This window comes from Microtus pennsylvanicus, chromosome 7 (genome assembly GCF_037038515.1).
Source record: "Microtus pennsylvanicus isolate mMicPen1 chromosome 7, mMicPen1.hap1, whole genome shotgun sequence".
NCBI classification, from domain to species: domain Eukaryota; kingdom Metazoa; phylum Chordata; class Mammalia; order Rodentia; family Cricetidae; genus Microtus; species Microtus pennsylvanicus.
Genome location: NC_134585.1, coordinates 76,199,987 through 76,223,658, shown reverse-complemented (window position 1 = coordinate 76,223,658; position 23,672 = coordinate 76,199,987).

Below are 23,672 nucleotides of genomic sequence, written 5' to 3'. Positions count from 1 at the left end.
ATGCTTCCAATGTCTTCCACTGGACAAACACGTTCAAAATGGACTCTTTACTTCCGTGCCTGGTACTTCAGAGAGGATGGCCCAGAGTGGTGGGCAGCACAGTAGAAAGATTCATCAGAGTCCTGTGTGCAGCATCTCATTTGCAATGAAGGCTGGAGTTTGCAGTTCTCCAAAACTGGAGCCCCAGAATCTCTCTCTCTCCACAAGGTCTCTGTGTGTAGCCTGGGGGTCAGATTAGGTGTTTTATATCACAGCTCATGGTTCAAAAAAGCAAAAGCAAATGTGGCTAAATTATCATTAAAGTTCCAACCAGAACAATCCCATTTCTGCCACATTCTGCTGAGTATAGCAAGGCAAAGAGAATCTAGGTTCCAGGGGAATGCCACTACCCAGAGGACTGAGCAGTTGAAGGGGTGATCCTACAGGAACATTCGAATAATATGCTTCCACATGATCTATCCAAGCTAACCCCACAGGAGCATCTGAATAACATGCTTCCATACCATCTACCCAAGCTGAAAAGAAGGAGACTGCTGCATGCAATTCCTTGCCTCTTCCTCAACCAACTCGCTCCAGGCAGAAACGCATCACAGCTTGAGATCAGGTGCACCATGACACAGTGACGCTGTTGCATGCTGGTTCTGAGGCTTCTACATTGATACAGGTCCACCTCACCATCCCCCTTTATTACTATGTACCCCTTGAAAGACTCCAGGGAACCATTCATGCTGCATTGAGTTCCTCCACTCCTCCCGTCCACAGAACCTTGGTGGAAACCATTTCCTACTGCCGCAGCCGTTTGCTGATAATGTAGCTCCAGCTTCTGATAGGCCATCTGTTCACAACAACAGCAACCAAAATACAGACCAGAGATAGTGCATTGCCTGTAGCCATAGACAGGGGCATTTGTATTTCATCTGCTTTGGAATCACACAGGACAAGAAGTGAGGACTTTGAGAATTTACCTAGCAGAAGGTGTCGGCAGAGGGTGCATGGAAAGGACTGGGCATCTTGTGAACCCCTGACATCGTACACCAAACGCTGGGGTGTTTATGCATGTTTCTGGGGAAGGAGATACACTAGTCTTCATAAGATTATTGAGAAGGACCCAGATAAGGTGAGAACTGTGGAACCACAGGGTACACTATGCCAACACTGTTCCAATCTAACTGTCAATATTTACTGTCTTAAACCGCACCTTCTGATGGCCATGTAAACAAGAGGAGCCTTGATGATTACCATGTCAAATGAAAGAGCGGCACTGATCCCTTTTCTCCTCTTGTCCTTCTCTCTCACTAAAACTGAAGCTCATATACATTGGCTGCTCACTTTTAGTGTTCGAGCCATATCTTTGGGCATAATATTACCTAGACAAGATTTTGCTGCTGAGAGAAATTGTTGACCTTATGACCTCCCCTGAGATGACAACAGATGATATAGAGGTACATGCACCTTTTGTCAGGCTTTGAGGTGTGTTTTCCTATCAGCAAACATAGGAAAAGTATTTAGTTAAATGCACAATCGACATGTATATTTATTGGTTGGTTGGATTTTTTTCTTTAGAGGCAGGGGCTTAGCTGAACAACTCAGAGTGACCTTCAGCTTGCAGCAATCCTCCTGCCTCAGCCCACCAGTCACTAAAATTACAGGGATATGCCGCCACACCTGCTTTAGTGGTATATTGTTTTTATTAAATTCTTCTAGAAACATCGTGTGTAAAAGTACCAAAGTTCTTCTCTTTCATGCTGTTTTCAGTTTCCTATTCCTCGTCATATGTGCAAAATAGGAAGAGAGGAGAAAACGTCTGGGGTCCCAGTATCTTAAAGAGGTAGAGGTTCTCTGTATGGATATACCCGCTAACAGTTATCAGCTGCTGTTACCAACTCTAACGCCTCATCTCATTAGGCACTGAATGAACAGCACCCATCTAGGCCCAGGGAGGATTCAAAGGGAAATAAAATCGATTTTCTGCTCCAGGTTGCTTACGGTGTTATGGAAGAGGCAAATAAAAACAAAACAAAGCAATGGGAAAATCAGACTGGTGCTTGAACCGTCTCAGGGAGCAAGAAGGAACACGGGATTACCAGGCCTCTTCTTTGATTGCAATGCCTGGTAGAACTCTCCACTCTTGATAGCTCCTCCCTGTCTCTACCCTGAATGAAAGCAAGAGAGTAACAGGGAAAGTGAAAAGCTTCAAGACTCCTCACTCTAGCTTCTGACTCCCTGCCCCTCCTTCCAAGCATTTGTTTTCCCCATTCTGCTCCTTGGCACAGGAAGTGAACACCTCCCTGAGCCAGCTTTCTCTCCTCTTTCCACTTTCCATCCCTTCTCTTCCCCTTCTTCTCCAGCACTGTACCTCACAGCCATCCTTTCTCCCAAAGGCTGCCCAAGGTCTGCGTAGGTTGGTCCTAGAGATGCAAGTCCTAAACAAAAGTCAATCACCCCGAGAATGCTGGTTTACCAGACTCTCAGCCTCTTTGGGGTCTATCTTGTCTTCACATGATATTCCATTTTTATTTCTCCCGCTTTCTCTCTTCTGACTATTTTCGATTCCGTCTCCAGCACTGTTAGAGACTTCCTAGGAAGGGAAATTATCTATAATGGAGCAGGGACATTAAAAGCCTCAATTTTCTTGGAAATTCTTGAACTCATGAGGGTTCACACTGGGTTTTGAATTTTGAGAACTGTTATAAGAAATTATTTTTTTAATCAGAATATTTTAACCCTTGCCCTCCATGGCTCTTCAGATTCTGATTTTTAATCTTCAGGCAGTCAAGAGTCTTTCATAAAGCTCCAGTTGATGCCAGGTTGTGGAAGGATGTCTTTCTAGATTCTTAAAGTAAGTCCACTCAAGGAAGCCCAGAAGCAGCTGATACCCACACCTCTGCAGAGGCAAGTGTGAGTGCCTATCAGACAATGTGTGTGACCTGCTGATGACCCACCTAAGCCACAGAGATCTGCACTCATGTCTACAACTCCATAACCAGCCACGCTATGGCATCTCCCACCATATCAAAAGGTGACACCTCCATCTTTGCTGTGTGAGCTGACTGCTAGCAAAACCGGAAAACACTACAGCAAAGGAAAGGTGAGCAGTGTATGGAGCCACACTGCAGCCGAGAGCCCACCTATGGGAATAAAACAACAGGCTCTGCAAAGGTTGTTCGCTTAGCCCCAAACCCTTCTCTAATTGCAGAAGTGAGAAGGATGAGTAATGGAGCTTGAAGAGATGGCTCAGGGGCTAATGGCATCTGCTGAGCAAATATGGGGACATCAGTTCTGAGACCATCACCTGGGTAAGAAGCTGGTGTGGTCACATCTGTAACCCTAACACTATGAGAAGCAGAGAGAGGAGGATCACTGAGGCTTGCTGGTCACCAGCCTAGCTCTAGGTTCAGTGAGAGACCCTGTTTCAAGGAAGCAACATACAAGGGATAGATCAGGACACTCGATGTCTTCCTCTGGGTTCTTCACCCTGTCTAAACACCCCAACTCACATGTCTATAAACAACAGGCATATGTGCTTGTGCATGCATACATGCGCATGCATACAAACACATAGGCACACAACTCACAAACACACGCAAAAATAATAATAAAAATAGTGAGCATTTTTAAACTTAAAAAACTATCACTTATTTCCAGTATTTCCCGTGAAATCCAAGCTTGCAAAGGGGTGAGAATGGGGTCACCTCTTTATGAGAAGAAAGAGGAGAGAAAGGGAAAGAAGAAAGAAAGAAAGGAGGGAGGGAGGAATGGAGGGAGGGAGGGAGGGAGGGAGGGAGGGAGGGAAGGAGGGAGGGAGGAGAGGAATGTGAAGGTGTGGTTTAAAATTTTGTCTCTGGCCAAGGCTGGAAGGCTATAATCCAAACCAGACATGCCAAATTGAGCTCACAGTATATAAACCCCACAGCCTGTCCCTAGAGCATGGTGGGGCATATTTCTCCAGGTGCAGAGACATTTAGCAGATCAGAAGATAGTAGCCACCTTTTGACTTTATCCAGGAAGATCTTTCTTTCATTAATAAACTTGGTCAATAAAGAATTTTTTGCTGCATAGGGATCAACAAGCAATATGTTTTTAGGAACCCCTGCATGTATGGTAACTGAAACAGACAAATTTGGTTCGCATTTTGGCATTGCCAACAGGGTGATCTTTTGGAAGTATTTCACTTTCCTGGGCGTTAGTTTCCTTTTGTTTCAAATGATGATGTCTAGGTTCACAACTTGCCTCCCAGCTCAGATTGTCTGTGACTGTCTTCCATGGGCTCTAGATGAACAATCACTTTCTTGGTCATCATCCAACAAATGTCTTCCTATAGGAAACCAGTTATTCTATGCATTTGTATCAAGTTGTATTTATCTCTTGAAGATGAGCTACCCAGCCCTGATGTCCCTCCTTGTGCCAGAAAGAAAACCTATAGACAGAACTAGACCACAGAGAAAGTGGAGCTAAAAAGGATTTACATAACTTTCTGATTTGGGGGGTATAATGAGACTCAGATCAACTAAATCGAAAGGGAAAAATAAATATAATGAATTTTATAATAAGGATTATATCCTTGCAATATGAATTCTTAGTTATTCTTTTAATTATGCTTTAGAATGGCCACTCCACATCTTGAACCCAAAATAAATATGGGGAGTAACCAACCCTTCAGGCAGTTGTGTGTGTGCGGAATGACTAGAAGAATATTAAAATGTGTCCCTTCAGGTCCCCAGTGAATGTGGGAAGCTAATAACATGAATGTTTTCTCTCTGTTAGTCAAAGTTCATGGCTACGTAACAATTTACTCCACCCTTACAATGCCATGTATTTATTACCACACAGGGTAGGATAAATCGGGTCCTCTGTTGGAGGATCACAAGACCTTAGCTGAGGTGGCAGAAAGACTAATCTGCCTGATCACCTGGACGACTGACCAGAAATGCATCTACTTCCCAGCTTCTTCGGGCTGTTGGCAGCTTCATTCAGGTGAGATGATTGAGAGCCCTGGCTCTAATGACTGGCACTATTGTCTACCCTCAAGTGCTATTGTTCCCCCAACTTTACTGGAGGTCACTCACAGTCCCTTTACACACTAGTTTTCCCAACAATGTCACCTCATCAAGACAGCAAAGTCGGCCTTAGAATAAGTCCAATAGCAATATAGATCCCTGTGCAACATAATCACAAGAGGGATAGAGTAGCGTTGCATATGCCTGTCATCTTCTCCTGGGTATGTTCAACTCCCGATCCCACCCATAGCTGAGGGATTGCACACGGGCATAATCCTGAGAAGGCTGGTATATAGTCATCACCTTAAACTCTATCTGCCCCCAACAGAAAGCAAAGGATTCTTGCTCCTTGTCTCAGTCTCTGAGTAGAGACTACCTTGCAGGGGACAGTGCCAACCAGGAGACCAATATATGGTAGCCATATTGGAGCCAAGTCACAAACAGGCTTAAGTGCCTCCTCCATTGACTTGTTAGAGTCTCCATCATTGTATGGAACACACTTAGGATTGCTGTGTAGAAGGAACTAGAAAGTAACGGACTTGTGGACATCAGAATATCATAGGAATCATGACATCCTGGCCTATGGCTGAAATCAGCCAAGGCCAGAAAGCACATGGCTGTCACAGGCAAAACTTAGAAGGTGACGTGGAGCCCGCTGGGTCCAAAGAGAGATCCACCATGCCCTTAGCAGGCTGGGAAAGACGAGATCTCACATTTCCAGCAACAGGGGCCAGCTGAGCAAGCATGAGCGGACCAGGGAAAGGAAAGGATCCAGAAAAACAGTAAGGACCCCAGGAAGCCTGAGTTAAGACCTGCAGGGCTATTCCCCCTCTGCCATAGGGATGCAGTGAATTCACCCATCCATCATTTCTAGGGGGAGACGTCTGGGAACCTGAGCAGGACTGTTCTGGTACCAGGAGACTGCCATATTGCTAATTGGCTCGTTCAAAGTTCACATTCATTTCCCTGCTACCTGAGGGCTGTAGAATCTCAAAGAAAATTCAATCAGTTATAGAGAAATAAAGGAACTACATTTTCTTCTCGCAATTGGATTGTGTGAGTAAATCTGTAATCTTGCTACACCTGCAATGTAACAGACACTATATGCGTATGTTTTTCATAGACTTCCCCCCCAGTCCTTTGAGGTAAGTGTTATTATAGTCCCATTTTACAAATGAAGTGGGAACTCGGAGAGGTTAAGTAATTTCTGCAAGGTCACACAGCTGCTAAGTGGAAAAGTTTGTTGAGAGTCCCGAATTAGATGATCTGGCTGTGACACATGGCCTTGGTCACCGTGCCTATGTATTAGAGTAGCCTTGCTTCTACAACAAGCATTTGTCAACTCTCGATGGCCTGGCACAGGGCTCATTGATTATTGCTTCTTTCATAGCCAGGCTAAGGAAGTGGAAGAAACTCTATTGGAGAGTTTTTGGAACCCGGCAGTCCTCTCTTCCTCTGGCTCAGACTCCTGTCCACTTAACCAAAATATGCAGGACGAAAGACTATAGAGGATATCCTATGGTCCAGGCCTAAAGATGAGGCATGGCCACTCCTGCCAATATCTACTGACCAAACTTCAGTGGCAAACTGCCACCTACCTGCAAAGGTACCTAAAAGACAAGGAATAGAATACGAAAGCCATATGGCGCCCCTTACCCTAGCTCCATCCACACACAACCTAAGGATATATATTTCCATCCTCTTCTGTTGCCAAGTCAAATTTTTCTTCCATTAATATAAAGGTCAAAATTATTTTTTAACTCTATTCTAATAATGAAACAGTGAAGATAATGCTTGGAGTCAGAAAAGCTTTGGTTTGGCCTCCAGGGCCTCTCCAGTTTGTTACAAGGTCTAGTCTGGCTTCATACAAAGGAAAGCCGTGTGTACCTGACATGGGGTACAGGAACTACCTGTGCTTTCTAGGACCCTTCAAGGGTTAATTGGAGGATAGCTTTAAGGACCGTGGCTCATGGAAAATGAAGCAAAGGGCACAGAAGGAAAGTGGTTCCTGACCCTTAATCCAAGCTCAGTAGCTCTGTCTTGATCTTCAATAAACCCTGACTGAGCACATAAAATGTGGGGGAAAAATGGTGTTAGACATGAATGGTGGTTAAAAAAAACCATACATTTGCTTAGGAACCATATAAAATACATCTCTGTCCATCCCTGTGATCCAAGGTAGAAACTGTTGGGCAGATGACAGTGGCCAACCCAGTCTATCATCCTCAAAGGCCATTTGAAGAAAGAAAAAAAAATAATGACCATTAGAAGCAGACAGACCCGAGGTCAATATATGAATCTTGTTAGTAGGATCCTGACCTTGTAGCTCTACCATGGATTTAAACAGGACACAATACATTATAGCCATTAAACAATGAAGATAAAAATTAGACTCCGGTTCAAGGTTCTGCCTCTTGCAAGCTGAGCCATCCTGGGCAGGTCCCCCAACCTCACTGCTCCTTGAGTCTCTCGTGTGTAAACGGGTCTTGTAACACCAGTCACCTCCTAAGCCTGTTGTAGGACCAACTCAATATCCACGAAGCATTTAGCATGTGCTTGACTCGTACAGTAGAAGAATGAGGATTCCAACTGTTAAAACTAACAATAAAGTCTCAGACAGCAATCTGGCCATATAGCAGCCCTCTCAAGAGCTGTGATAACTTTAGCAGAAAGTCTCCAAGAAAAAAGAAAAGAAAGAAGGAAGAGGCCGTGTTGGTAAAGTAATATTAAGTAGAAAGTTTACATTGGGAAAGAGACAAAGTGCATGCATTGCTCACAGGCTTGAGGCCAAGTCTATTCTCCGATGTAGGGCAGCAGCAGCCAGGAGGAAAAGCCCAGCAGTTTGGGGTGACTCAGTGGATCCTATTCTCAAAGTAAGGTGCAGTTTTTACACAGGTGCCCAGCGAGTGCACAAGGCACCCAACAGTCACCATGTCCACTGGATAAAGCCACACCCCCTGGTGAGGGCGGCCATCCGTTCTGGGAAGGATTTGAGCAGTCATGGACACAAGGGCATCAGAGAAAGCCTGGTGAGATAACTCAGTGGGCAGAGGTGATTGTGCTTGTCTGTGATGGTCTGAGTTCAGTCCTGGGATCCTGTGGCAGGAAAGAACTGACTCCCAAGGGAGTTGCCCTCTAACTTCCACCTGCACCCCTGTACCCTAGCACCATCATCCAAAAAAAAAAAATCAGGAAAATAAAGAAATCAGAGAAACCAATAAGTAGGCTACCTCTCTAGTAGGCTTTTAGTTTTTCGAGCAGCCTTCCATGTATCATTTAACAAGCAAGTATGTGGTACCCAGGTGTGCAAGGCTTTGCCTTAAATAAAAGATAAAGAGAGCAGGCTGCAGGCATCTCCTGTCTCCGACACCTAGGGATCCAATAATCATCAGAGAATCTTTTTCCTAGGCAGGCCCCCAGGCATTAAGTTCAGACAGCATCTTTGCAATCTCGTGTTTTATTTTAATAATCTAAAAGCCAGTTCCCTCAAATTATCCATCAGAGGCAGGAAAAAAAAAGGATCACCTTACTTGTAACTTTTAAAATCCAAACTGATTAATTTCTCAAATAAATAATTTAAATCTTAGACATGAAACCATTTGGAAAAGAGTTCTCGCTTGAAGCTGTTTTGTTCTGTACCTTTCAACACCAATGGATTTCCTGAAACGGGATGTTTGTCTGATCTGCAACATAATTTCCAAAACGACCTATCAAAGAGGAGAAGTGGGGATTCATGGCGCCAGCCAACGTTCCTAACTATGAACAGGAAGTGGTAGAGCAAAGACAAGTCTGCAGCGAATATCAGTCTCTGAGATCTGAGACCTAAATAAATGCTCCTTGTGGATAAAAGGGCAAGAATTTAGATGCTAAGTCTAAAAAAAAATGCTATCAGCTATTAGATGCCCCATCTACCCCCAAACACTGAAATACAACCGAATGACACTTGACAGGGACGTTGGGATTCCATGTCAATCTGCCACATCAGATGCTGCGATGTTTAATACTGACTGTGAACAACATGATCTAGAATCACCTAGGAGCAGAGCCTCTGGCCTCTGGCCATGCCCTCGGGGGGAGTGTCCTGCTAGGCTAACTAACTGAGCTGGGTGGTGCCATTCCCTAGGCTGAGTTCCTGGGCTACACAGAAAGGAGAAAGCCAGCATTCATGTCTCTCTACATCCTGAGTGTGGACACAATGTGGCCAGATGCCTCAGGCTCTCCCAACCTGTCTTCCCTGCTCTCTGCTTCCTGAGTGTGGATACAATGTGGCCAGCTGCCTATCTTCCCCGCCATAATGGACCAGAGCCTCAAATGGGAGTCCTAATGAGTCTTTCCTTTGGTAGCTTGCTTTTGCCAGGGAGTTTTATCAAAGCAACAGAAAAGGTGATGAAGACAGATCTGTGTTGGCATTATACAGTAGCTGTAGAGAAGAGTGTGTCACATGTCAGGAAGTGAGCTCAGATCCCAATCTTCCTTTCTTACCTGACACCTTACATCTGCTCTGGGCCTTGCTAACCTATGACTGAGAAATAATGTCCCTTGTCTCACTAGGTTTGGGCAGGATCTTTTACAAAATTTTAGTCAGCCCCCCCCTGAATCCTCATTTTGGCTGAGTCTAACCTTCAGCTTCCCTCTCTGACCTGGCAGAATCCTGTTTGAGCAAGAATCCTAAGTAACTTCAACAAAATCCCCACCCTCAGTATCTGAGCACCCAGTGCTGGCCAACTCTTCAAGCCGGTGAAGACACTAACCGCTTTTTCTGATACTCCTGCCTAAATCACTTCCTAGTGACCACCTCTACCCTGTATCATATAAAAATCTCCACTTGTCCCTGCCGAAGTCCCAGCCCTCTCAGAGCCCTCCCAGTGGTCCCTGCTCCCGGTTGTCTGTCTAAATAGTTTTAGTATCAGAGTGGTGTGTTACCATGCTGAGCCGAGAGCAAACGTTTGACCTGCAGAACTCACTACAGCATCTGACACACAGTTCATCTCGTTTTTGTTGTTCTTGTTGTCATCATCATCATCGCCATCATTACCACCACCATCCTCGCTAGACAGTGGAGTTTGCTTTATTTTAAAGAAATGCTATTGTCTCCTTAACACTACTTTTAGACTCTTAAGAAACAGAGAGATTGATAGAAAAAAATGGGACTAGTCATATGATAGAGGATAGTAGAGAGATGATAGATAGATAGACAAATGATAGATTGATTGATATAATATTATTTGATATGATATGACGGATGGACAGTGTTATTTTCTAATTTATGAGTTTCTTCTCTGAGACTTCAGAACCTAGAACTGCCCACACTTAGCCTGAATTCCCAGTTACCCTACTACCAGCTGTTCTGACGATGGTCCAGCTGTCTGGCCTCCTCAAGTCTCAGTTTTTTTTCTTCTGGAAAATAGGAATGATGGTAGCAAATTTTTCTAGGGCATCATGAGGACCTAATGAATCTACACTCGGTTATAGGCACGGGTCTTATTAACATCACTGTCTTAGATCAAGAAGCTTGTCTCTCTGACTTCAAGACTCTAACCTCTAAGCCAGAATCCCCCTCCCTGCCATGAACCTGTCAGAACTAACAATCTTAAAGGAATGGAGTCTCCTGCCACTTCACAGCTCTAACAAGTGATCCACAAACAGCAGGCACAAGGTTCCTCAGAGCCTGTCCTTTTAACTAGACCCTAAATAGTTTATCCCGTTTTAATTTCCAGGCTTTCTGAAGCCCGGGTCTTTTGAGTGTTTCGCTGGAATGTTAATTATGGGAAATTCCAGAATCTGTGGCTTGGAGACGAGGTCCCATTTACCCTGTTGCTTGGCACTGGGGTCCCTCTTGCCTGGCCTTCAGAACACCAACTCCCTTTCCAAAGCCCACAGCCTGAAGCCAGATGGCAATGCAGGCAGGTCCTGCTGCTTTGGGCCCTCCTCACTTTGACAGCCTTGTAGTTCCATCCTCTGGCATTGGTCGTCAGTTCCTATCGACCCTCACCAGCTCTCAAAGGTGGCGCCAAAGAAAGCTATCCTTTATGCAACGCCCAGAAAGGCATTTCGAACCTCTTGCTGCACCTGAGTCTCTACTGACTATGGAGGGGATGCCCACCTTGTTACCCACCGGAGCATATGCCACCCACCCATTTGGAAGAAATCATTTCTTCATGTGTCTGCACTTTTCTTTTCTTTCACCTGCACCAGTGGCCCTTTGCAGTTTTCAAGGTAATACCTCCCAGCCGATTCCATCATCAGCGCCACAGGCTGGGACGGGACGCAACCCCAGGGATCCCAAAGCCCGTGGTTCCTGGAGACAACTGTGCCCATGTGGACTGGGTCCCTGACATGCCTGTTCTGCCACCCGAAGGAACTCAGGACTTATAGGTCTGCAGTTCTCACAGAAAGGCCAGATTTGCTCCAGGGCTGGAGGTACTAAATGTCTGCTCAGTAGGAGGAAGCTTGGGGAAGACTGGCATGGTTGCCATTCATAAAGGAAGGAGAGTAGTTTAGTAGAAAGGATCTTTAAAATCCTGTAATGTGAGGATGGGGGATGGCTGAGTGAGTAGTGATTTCTGTGCAAGCATGAGGACCCGAAACTCAACCCTCGGCACACATGCAGAAGCCAGAGTTAGCAGTGTGTGTATAATCCACAACAGAGGGCTGGGTGGGAGACTGGAGACTGGTGAATCCCTGCACTCTCTTGCCAGTCAGGCTAGATAAAATGGTGAGCTCCAAGTTCCACGAGAGACCCTGACTCAAAAAATGTGTTGTGGAAGACACTGGACATAAACATCTGACCTTCACACACATATTCTTTCTCTCTCTCTCTCTCTCTCTCTCTCTCTCTCTCTCTCTCTCTCTCTCTCACACACACACACACACACACACTTTATAATAGAAGTCATTTTAACTCCCTCAATATATTCCTCTAGGCAAAGGCTTCTGTGTCCAAAAGCTAATCTTGCAGAATGGTACCACTTTAAAGGACAATGACCCTAGACAATCCTAATGGGTAGATCAATGGGATGACAAATGTCAGTCAGATCATCCTCCATCTTCAAGAGTGAAGCGAGGATGAAGAGACAGATGGAGTTATAGCTCTGGTCCTGAGAATCAAGTGACTTGTGTCCTGTATGGTCATGAACATGTGAGCAGTGACTTTTGATTTATATAATGCTTTCAGTTTATCCCCATATTGCTAGGGAAAGAAAATGGAGGTCTTTTCAAATCAAATAATTTGCTTTATGTGATGGCTAGATATACACAGAAAAGGCCAAAACAGTTAGCACTCAGCAGCTGCGTGGACCCCTTCTTGACTCCAGATCACTCTGCTTGCTCTGTGTCTCAGTTCTGAGCACTGGCCTGGGATGCTCGGGTGCTTGTGCCTTCCCTTCCCTCCTGCAGAAAACTTGTCTTTCTGATGAGGGAAAATGAATGTATGAATATTACTAGGACACTAGCCAGAGTCTCAGAAACCTTCATCTTTTTTTTCAGCTTCCAAGTATTCAACTCCCCAAGAGTAGAGCATCAGCCTAGTGTACCAGAAAACCGCGTCCATTTTTTATTGGGAGCTATTTGAGGCGTATCAGCAGAATGCCAGACACTGTTCCATGGTCCCCCAGAGCCTCCCTCCTCGCGTTGGACTGATTTATACTAAAAACAATTATACACCCTGGAGCTTCACTCCTGGAGCCAGCAAAGGGGCACCCTGAGGGGCCCTGTGAGAACTGATGGTGTTTGAACAGTATTTTTGTGGATCTTTAATGGGAGGCATACCAGGCCAACTCCAAGACAAACTGGTTTGGAGTCTGTTTATAAGCAATGGGTCAAGATTAATGGAGGCTTCTACATACCACGGGAAGAGGGGCTGGCACAGGCCTGTGCCTTCTCGGAACGCCAAGGTTAACTGGAGTTCATCTCCCATTCAGAACGCTCTGTGCCCCCCCTAGAGTACACAAGGCTGGGGCCATTACTGCAGCAGTCTTGAGGCCACTCTAGTTAGTCCATGTTTCTTCTCCCTCAGTCAGAAATACGTTATTATACAAGTCTGAGCTCGGTTGGGAGCGCAGAAGTGCGAGCATTGTCTAAAGCCACAGAGAAAATCGGAGAAAACTCACTGTTGGCACCCTCCAAAAGAGCCATTTAGGGCTTAGGTTGTTTTTTTTTTTTTTTTTTTGGTTTTTCGAGATCGGGTTTCTCTGTAGCTTTGGAGCCTGTCCTGGAACTCCCTTTGTAGACCAGGCTGGCCTCGAACTCACAGAGATCCGCCTGCCTCTGCCTCCCGAGTGCTGGGATTAAAGGCGTGCACCACCACCGCCCGGCTTATGGCTTAGTTCTTAAGTTCTGAGTTTGGTTACATGTTGGGCCGTTGCTGCACCTGTCTACCTCCTTATTACTATAGTAGCCAGTTATGAAACCTTACTTGGAATTAGCATGAGGATTAATATTCAACTCTAATCAAACAAACACAGATAACTATGCTTAAAGCTATGGCAGAAAAGAGACCATCTCTCAGTAAGTGAGATTCCCATCGGTGAAGTGGACCAAGTATGTGTAAAAACCCTGAGATTATAATTATACTGGCTACCGTGTGTGTGTGTGTGTGTGTGTGTGTGTGTGTGTGTGTTCGCGTGCGCGCGCGTGTGTTGTCACCAGCTAGAGTCATTTGGGAATACAAAACCTCAGTTGAGAAAACGCCCCCACCAGATTGGCCTCTGGGTAATTTTCTGACTAATGATTGACATGGCGGGGTCCCTCCCACTGTGAGCAGTACCACCCCTGAGCTGATGATTCTGGGTTGGGTGAGAATGTAGACTGGCTGGGCAGTAATGGCGCGCACCTTTAATTCCAGCACTTGGAAGGCAGAGGCAGACTGATCTCTAAGTTTGATGCCAGCCTATTCTACAGAAGTTACAGGACGGCCAGGATTGCACTGCTGTGGGGACTCCTTCAGCCAATGACCTTTAAGGAACTGGCCTTCTTTAGGGGTCACCTCATGTACTATAAATGCAGATGAAAAGAATGCACGGGCCTCTTGACTGCTGGACCCAGCTCCAGTTCCCAGTGTACACAGAGGACTGGGGAGATCTACTCTTTCTTTGAATTTATTCCCAGATAAATAAACCTTTGTTATACTCCATTCTGGACTATTGTGGAACTCTTTTAAATGCCAACAAATTGGCACCCAGCATGGTCTGAATCCACACCACTGTCGGGCCCTGTGCAGGCCCCCACGGTCTTCTCCCACCCCATGCAGATGAACTACCCTTCTGGGCAGTTTGGCTCAGCTGACCCACTGCAGCGATTTGGCAATTTCCCACCAGCCGGCGCCCATATGGCTTGGTCTCAGAGACTGTTGCTCGCAGTCCGCACGGTATGGCTTGGTCCAACCTGCTACTGCTGCCCGCTGCTTTCTGTCACAACTCCTCTGCTTCTCTGGCTTCTGCCAGGCCTGCTCTGATCAGGCCAAGCTGATTCTGGTAGCAGGGACTCTAATCCTGCACCTGGAACACAAGCTTGTGTTCCCAGTTCAGATCCACGAATGCGCGGCCCAAGCTTCGGCCAGTAACCTTGTGGCTCACAACTGCCTGCAAGCTCTGGGTTCCTTAATATTCTGCCCAAATCAAACCTCTGTATGCAGATGTGCTGCTCTTAAGTAATTAACTAAATTGGTTAATATTTCTTTTTTTGTTTTTTTTAATATTCATTTATTTATTAAAGATTTCTGCCTCCTCCCTGTCACCGCCTCCCATTTCCCTCCCCCTCTCCCAATCAAGTCCCCCTCCCTCATCAGCCCAAAGAGCAATCAGGGTTCCCTGCCCTGTGGGAAGTCCAAGGACCACCCACCTCCATCCAGGTCTAGTAAGGTGAGCATCCAAATTGCCTAGGCTCCCACAAAGCCAGTACGTGCAGTAGGATCAAAAACCCATTGCCATTGTTCTTGAGTTCTCAGTAGTCCTCATTGTCCGCTATGTTCAGCGAGTCCGGTTTTATCCCAGGCTTTTTCAGACCCAGGCCAGCTGGTCTTGGTGAGTTCCCAATAGAACATTCCCATTGTCTCAGTGTGTGGGTGCACCCCTCACAGTTAATATTTCTAAGTCTCAGGTAATTCAGGAACTGATCTAGGTTCTGCCTTATTGCCACAACTGCAACACCTGCTGGCCACTCAAGATTATTACACCTACAACAATTTTCTGAAAATTATCTGAAAGAATTCATACTGCTGAAATTGACAATAAAAATCTGTTTAAAAGTTATGATAAGCTAGCAGATAAAACATCCTTCCAGGAAGGAAATCTACACACCATCCGAATAATAACTAAGAATGAGAAGATATCTTTAGTGGAAAATTTAAATACTTGGAATCACATGTGCAGAATGAGAACCAGAAATTAATTGATTTGATGAGATCATTAGAAATATTCACAGGTCAAGAGATTCAGGCTTTACAAAAGGCAGTGATAAAAAGTTTTGAATTAATTGTCAGAACTGATAAGCAAGGAGAGGAGGTACAGGTAAAGGATTTAGCATCACCAGCACCTCTCAGCATCAGAGATGACTTACCAAGAGTTTTAGCTACTTATCCTGATAGTACCTCTGAAAAGCCAGCAAACGCTCAATACCCAAATGGATACAGAGAATGTAAATGGAAACCTATAGTAATTAAAAATATAAAAGAAATTAAGCAAGTGGTAGCATCTTATGGCATGCTTTCACCATTTGTTAGGGAGATGGTAAAGATATGGGCTTCATGCAATAGGGTTATTCTACATGATTGGCTTCAGTTAGTCTGTGTAGTGCTAGAAGATGGACCACAGTTACAGTGGAAGTGCTATTAGAGATAGGAGGCTAAAGCCCTGAAACATCAAGGTAGAGTCAAAGGATTTGAGGCTTCCGAAGAGCAAATTCTTGGCAAGGGCCATTATGCTGACCCACAGAGTCAATCTATTTACAATGAACACATCTTGTCCCTACGCCATACAACAGCCTTGAATGCTTGGAACAGGATTCAAGAACTAGGAAAAAGAATCAAATCATATACTAAGGTCATATAAGATCCAAAGAGAATCCTTTGGTGACTTTTTACAAAGATTAACTAAAGCTGTATAAATAAGGGTCACAGATTCAGAAGCTAGATGAATACTTTTTGAATCTCTGACTTTTGAAAATGCCAACATAGAATGCAGAAAGATACTTGGGCCTTTAAAGGTCATATCAGCACCAATGGATGAATGGATCCTGCACAAAGTCAATGTTGAGTCGTTTGACTATAATACTGAAGCTTGGGTAGGAAAAGCAATTGCCAAAGGTATGAAAAGACATCAAAATACCAAATGTTTTAATTGTGGTAGAATAGGACATCTGAGAAGGGATTGTAGACAAGGCATTCCTAGAAATAATATTTCCTCTGGGAATGATAAAAAAAAGAAGGTCTCAACCTTCTGAATTATATAGACAATGCAGCAAAGGCTGACATTGGATCAATAAATGTAGAACAACCAAGACAAACAAGGCAACCTGTTACCACTGGGAAACTCCTGGGAGGGGGTGGTTCTCACAGGTCCCTGGGTCAAATGTGGTCCGGTCATTCCCAGTCACTGTGGAGGACATGCCTCCCCAGGATTATTTTAAAAAAATCCAGTGCCTATTATTAAAAAAACCATACTGCTCTGGATGATAGAATAATTATGAAGAATGAATCAAAAATTCCAATAAAAACAGTAAATGTGTATTTTGGCAGACTTCTATAAATAATCAAAGACCAAAGCTGAGAATACAAATAAATGCCACTGTAATTGAAGGATTATTGGACACTGGTGCAGATGTGGCTATATTTACTCCAAAATCTTGGCATCTGAATTGACCTCTTCAGGAGGCAGATGTTCAATTACTACAAATTGGAACCCTATCTCAAATAAACAAAGTGCAAGATGGGTTGAATGTTTAGGGTCAGAAGGACAGAGAGGAAGACTGGGGCCATATGTGGCTAATATAGCACTGAATCTATGGGGTTGTGATCTGTTGCAGCAATGGAATACACAGATTAACTGTCCTGAAATCTCAGAAACAGAACATAAATCAACTCATGTTTCTGGTAAGGATATTACAAAGTACTATAAAAAATAGTAACCAACCATTCAGGCTGTACAAAAACACAAAACAACTAGCAAACCTTCAGAGGTACCAACAGCCCCATTTTTAAAATGGTTAACTAAGGAACAATGGGTTAAACAATGACCTTTAACAAAAGAAAAACTGAAGGCTTTAGAACAGCTGGTACCGGAGCAAATAGATTCTCGGCATATTGAATAATCAACCAGTCCTTGGAATTCTTCTATATCTGTGGTTAAAAAGAAATCTGGAAAATGAAGAATGGTAGCAGATCTAAGAGCGGTTAATGAGGGGATTCAATCAATGGGCCCTCTATAATCTGGAATTAGTTGGCCTTCCCTATTGCCTAATTAATGACCTCTTATAGTTATAGATTTAAAAGATTGTTTTTCCACTATAGCTTTACAAGGAAAAGACACAGAAAAATATGCTTTCACAGTGCCTACATATAATAATTCTCAGCCTACTAAGAGTTATCAATGGAGGGTCCTCCCATAAGGAATAATAATAGCCCTACCCTGTGCCAATATTTTGTAAATCAACCACTGGAAATATTACATAAGCAATTTCCTAAATCTATTACATGAATGACATTTTGTTATCTGATTCAAATGTAGATACTTTAGAAAGAATGTTTGAAGAAGTAAAGAAAGTTTTGCCTAGTTGGGGATTACAAATTGCTCCTGAAAAAACATCAAAGAGGAAATTCTATCAATTATCTAGGTTATATAATAGGTTTACAGAAAATTAGAACACAAAAAAAAGGCAAATTAGGAGAGATCAATTGCAGATGCTTAATGACTTTCAAAGAATGCTAGGAGACATTTCCAATCTATGGCCCACTTCTGGAATAACACCTGATCTAACAATTGATTTAAACAAAACCTTAGATGGTAACAAAGAGTTAAATAGTCCCAGTGAATTAACAGCTGAAGCTGAGGAAGGATTGATTTTGATTGAAGAGAAATTACAGGAGTTACATGTGGATTGTGTGGATCTGAATCTTAACCGCATTCTTGTCACATTATCTCCAAATATTCCTTAGGAATTTTAATGCAAAGGGAAGATATTATCATAGAATGGATCTTTTTACCAAGTAAACTGAGTAAAAAATTAAAATCTTATATGGAAAATGTCTCTGAATTAATTATAAAAGGAAAATTGAGACATCATCAATTAGCATGAATAGACCCAGTACCTTAGTAAAAGATTATAGTACCTTTTACTAATGATGAAATTTTTAAAAAATGGGAAGACAATATATGAACCCTGGCAAAGAGCTTATACTAATTTTTTAGAGAGGAATTAATAGCAACTATCCCAAAAGTGATAGGATCAACCTTATAAAGAGAGTTATTTGGATCCTTCCTTGCATTGTACATAACACGCCAATAACTGGAGCCACTATATTCTATATTGATGCGAATTAATCAGGGAAGGCAGGTAACAAATCAGATTTAAGTAAAGTGGAACAAAGCCTTTATGATTCTGTACAAAAATCAGAATTATATGTTATTCTCATGGTACTGAAAGATTTTCAAGAATCTCTGAATTACTAATTCACAATATGTAGAAAGAGTTGTCTTGACAAGGTTTGGCAGTCTCTCTGCTTGTATCCTGCTTGTCCAGTCTGGACACCGTGCATTTTGTCAGTAGTTGAGGCAGGGGCAGTTCTTTGCCCAAAGGCTAGTTTTGCCAAGAAGAAAACATGTTCCAAGTAGAGTGTCTTTGGTGCTCAACATTCTCTCAGGAATAGATTGGTACTGCCAGGAGCAATCATGTCTCCCATCAACAGAAGCCTTAGTCATTTAAATACTATATTCCACAGTTCTTTGAAGGGTTTGAAAATTACCTATCTATGCGGAATACAATCTCTATGTATTGTATTATTAACCTGATTAGTTAAGTATAAGAAATTTGGATGACTATTGACGTTTTAATACCTATATAGCTTAAATGTAAACGCATTTCAATTGTATTTTAATAAAGACTGCCTGAAGATCTGAGAGTAAAACAGTCCCACTGGTTAGCTTTACATAGTACCACACACCTTTAATCCCAGCCCTAGAGAGGAATATAAAATGAGAGAACAGCTCTAAGATGCACAGTCTCACTCTGAGATTCCAGGAGGCAGGATCACCTTTTCAGACTGAGGTCGAGGTAAGAGCCAGTGACTGGCTGTTTTGCTTTTTGGATTTTCAGGTTGAACTCGAATTTCTGACCCTGAGTTTTTATTAATCATGTTTTATTCAAAGACTAGGGCTTCATATTAAAAACTTAAACAATCTTTAAACAAACATGAAGCAACAAAGATCAATGACCTCAAAATATAAACAATATATAAATATCCTGATCAAAGGTAGAAATATATCGTGCAATATGACAAATATCCTAAAATTGCATCAATATGCAAAATATCTTAAGCAGAGGTAGAAACATGCATGCATACAAATATGACAAAATAACTTTGTGTAGGTGCACAAATAGTAGAAACAGATAGGAGAATATTTAATATAACAAATATAGTTTGAATTTGTATCAATATAAAAGAATTTATACCAATGTAAATTGTCTATAAATAATAGCTTGCAAGTAATCCTTCTATTACTATTACTAGTGTGAGTTAGCTTACACTAATCTACCTATTATCCCAGCTTATCCATTCCCCCTCCCCCTTTTTTTCAAGAGAGATGACTGGGCCTACTTCATTTCTACCTCCAACCCTATACCACTTATAATCAACCACTAATAGATATCCCTAACCCTGGGGACAAACTTTGTTGGGAGAGGGGATGCCGTTTTCTAGAATTACTTCCAGCTGTCATGGGAATAATATTCTTTCTATGGGATCTTGTAAAAACTAAAATGATGGTTAAATTTCAAGATTACTGTCTGGTATAATTGCAAATAATCTCTGAGTAGTTGGTAGAAATATTCTGAAGTTCTTATTCGAAGTTCTAGCCAGAATATTGTAAGAAGGTGCACAATGTCAGCTAGCCAAATTGGAATCATCTTGAGCAGTTTGTAACCCAAAACCAATCTTAAAGTGGTGCTATCAGCATAATGACATCGTATCAACCAGGTGGAGTTATCATCATGGGGCCCCATCTTCTTTCTGGAAACTTCAAAGATCACTGCAGGAAAAAATGTTGCTCATTGTGGAAAACTTAAAGATTGTCTACCCAAATCTAGCCTGTGATAATTCTTCTTGTTCTGTGGCTATTTCCTCCAAGGAGTCTGTCCTTTCACCAAAACTATTTCATCTCATTCTGCTTTTTGCTCTTTTGTGGAATTACTCATTTGCTAACTTTTATTGCAAATTGCTGTTTTCTTAAAGTGAAGCTTTTTCCTAAGTTTCCAGCCACACAGGCTGATGGCTGTATTACTCAGCTTTTTGTCACTGTAATGAGTACTTGAGAGGTTTATTTTGGCTCAGTTTCTGAGGGCTCCATCCATTGCTGGTTGGATCCATTGTCTCTGTGCCTGTGATGAGAAAGAGCAGCAAAGCAGAAAGGCATGGAAGGACAGAGGTTCTCAGATCTAGCAGTCAGGAAGAGGGGACTATGGGCAGAAAGAGACTAGTGCAAGACGTCCTCCCAAGGCACGCTGCTAGCAGCCCCTTCACCCATGTCAGCCCTGTCTTCATCTCTACAATCTCCCAATAGTCTTTTTCAACCTCAGAACCACCAATGGACTCAACTACAGAGCAGAGCAGGGTTATCATAGCCTGTTCATCTCCAGAATCATCCTAGAGTCTACCTAGACGTTTGCTCTATTCATCTCAAGCCAATCCAGCTGACAATCAGCATCAACCATCATAATGAGTGACACACTTTAATTTTAGCCTTCCTGTCTTAGTTCTGTTCTGTTCTATTCTATTCTTCGATTGCTGTGAAGAGATACCATAACCAAGGCAACTCTTCTAAGAAAAGGATTCAATTGGGGGCTTTCTTACAGTTCCAGAAGTTTAGTCCATTATCGGTTTGGTAGGGAACATTGCAGCATGCAGGCAGGCCCTGGAGCACTCGCTGAGAACCTCACACCCTGATCCAGGGAAAACTGGGTCTGGCATAAGCTTTAGAAACCTCAAAGTATACCCCAAGTGACACACATCCTCCACCAAGACCTCACCTACTCCGACAAAGTCACACCTCCTAAACTTTGCAATCTTTGCAAACAGTCCCATGCTACCTCATGACCAACCATGCAAATGGATGGGTCTGTCAGAGGCCATTTTCATTCAGTCCACACAATCTTCATACTGCCTGCCCAGGACTATTCATATCTTCTACCTGCTGTTTTGACTACTACTAGAATCCTCTGCATGAAGTCTAAGCCCAGGAGATGGCCAAAAAAATTATTTGTAGATTATAAATGTGTTTTCTTATCCCTAAGAAACACTTTGAATCAACTTGCAACCTTCACAGCACCATCTAGTCAACAGCTATATGTAATGTGGTGAGCTCAGTGGAAAGGGCCATTCTTTGGAAATCTTATTTGATTAACAAACTTGCATTCTACAGAGATTTTCTTGCCTGCTGGAAAACATCTGGAGATAAAAATGAAAGAAATTAAAATTTTCTCATATTTGTAGAAATATCATTCTTTCAGAGATTCTGTTTATTTTTCACATGCCCAGAATGGAGAGCTCAGGGATTATGAAGCACATGACGCCTCTTTGGAAATTTTAGAATACTGAAGATATTACTCTCCCAGCTACATTTCAAGGGGTGTAAATCTGACTCACTGCTACCCAGGCCACTGTAAATGAGACTGACCTAAGGAGCTGCCGATGATGACTATGATTTTAAACCATTATAATAACCTTTAGCCCTCCAAATCAAATGCATTCACACAAGCCCAGAGTAGCAAGTCTCTGCCACAGTTATTTCTAAAGAAAATAATTGTTGCACAATAATGCTGTTAATGAGACTTTGTAGTTCAGCTTATAGATCCAGGATGTGTCTGTGTAATGTCCCTCACTTAGCAGGCTACTGATGTACATGATGTCCAGAAAGATGTTACTCTGCCTTTAAGGGACTTGCAGGAGTATACAGAGGAAAACCACAGGCTGAAGAGGACCAGCATGCCATGCTAACACCCACCTTTGCTCCCAGGGAGTGTGTGTCATTTCAACTCACCCAACTTGATTTCCATCCTTAGTAGGACCATGGCAAGAAATATGATAGCTCAGGGAAATGTCTTGAAGATTTCTAAGGATAGAAAATTCCTTACTCTGATCTGTACGTGTTGCCTGTAAAGCATTTGTCCATTCAACTCATGTAAGCCCCTTAAGTTCCCTGCTAGAGGGGCGAGGCGAGAGGCATGAGCTCATCTGTCTGAGCCACTAATGCTTCATCACGTTTACCTTCCAAGATAGATCCACCCATTATTATCCCCATTTTCTATATAGATAAGGAAAGCCACAGAATCCAGCAGTTCTATATCTCAGGCTAGTGTTCTATCAAAATACCTACCACCACAGATTGCCTAAACTGGAGAAGGCAGATCCGCCAAAACACAGGCACAGACTGTGAGTAAACATTTTACAGAAGAAACACAAATGATTACTAAGTGCTAAAAAGCAAAGAAGAAAAAAGACTTATCAATAATCAAGGTACATAAATTAAAACAAAAAAGTGTTTCTCCACTACCCTCAACAAACTAATGGTGTGTGATATGTGGGGTGTGTGTGTGTGTGTGTGTGTGTGTTCGTGTGTCTGCATGTTCGGGGTTGTCCATATATGTTTGTGCACATGCATATGAAGTCTAGAGAACAACCAGAGTGTCATTCTTTAAGAGCTCTTCACCCTGTTTTTGAGACAGGGTCTCTCATTGGCCTGGAGCCCACTCATTTGGCTGGGCCAACACCAGAAAACTCTATGGATCCTCTTTATCTCTGCTCATTCGTGCTGGCATTATAAGCCTATGTTATCACAGCTGCTTTTTATTTTTTTTAATGGAATCTAGGCATGTAACTTTGGTCATGTTTGTAAGACAAGTACTTTACTGACTAAGCCACCTTCCTAACCACAAACTAGCAATTTGGAAACATCACCAGCTGGGGTGTGTGCTTATGGTACTTGGTTATTACTATAAAGCTGTGTTACCTCTATAATTAGTCTGTTCTACACAATGACAAACACCGAGGAGGCCCTGGGACCACAGAGAAGATGAATGTCACCTCTCCCTCTCTAATGTTATCAACAAGGCCTCTGGGAGCACAGGGGTGAGTCTGAAACTCCCAGGAAGACTTTTCAAGACAAGCTACCCAGGCTTTCGAGTAGAATCCCCATTCGGATGAAAAATGAGAGCACTCACAAACAGCAGAGGAGGTTGGTTGAGCCGCACTGAAGTGTGGCACCACAGGAGAGAACCAGAGAGTCCTGAAGGCTAGAACAAAATGAGGTCCACAGAGTGGTGGAAAGGAAGGACAGAGGAGCAGGCTTTCTGTTACAGGAATGCACACCGTAGGAAATAAGGCAAGGAGGATACAGATAGAAGAGACTAGAGAGCTAAGAACATCCACATAGACAGACACTCGGGTATTCGTTCACTTGGCAACATTTTCTT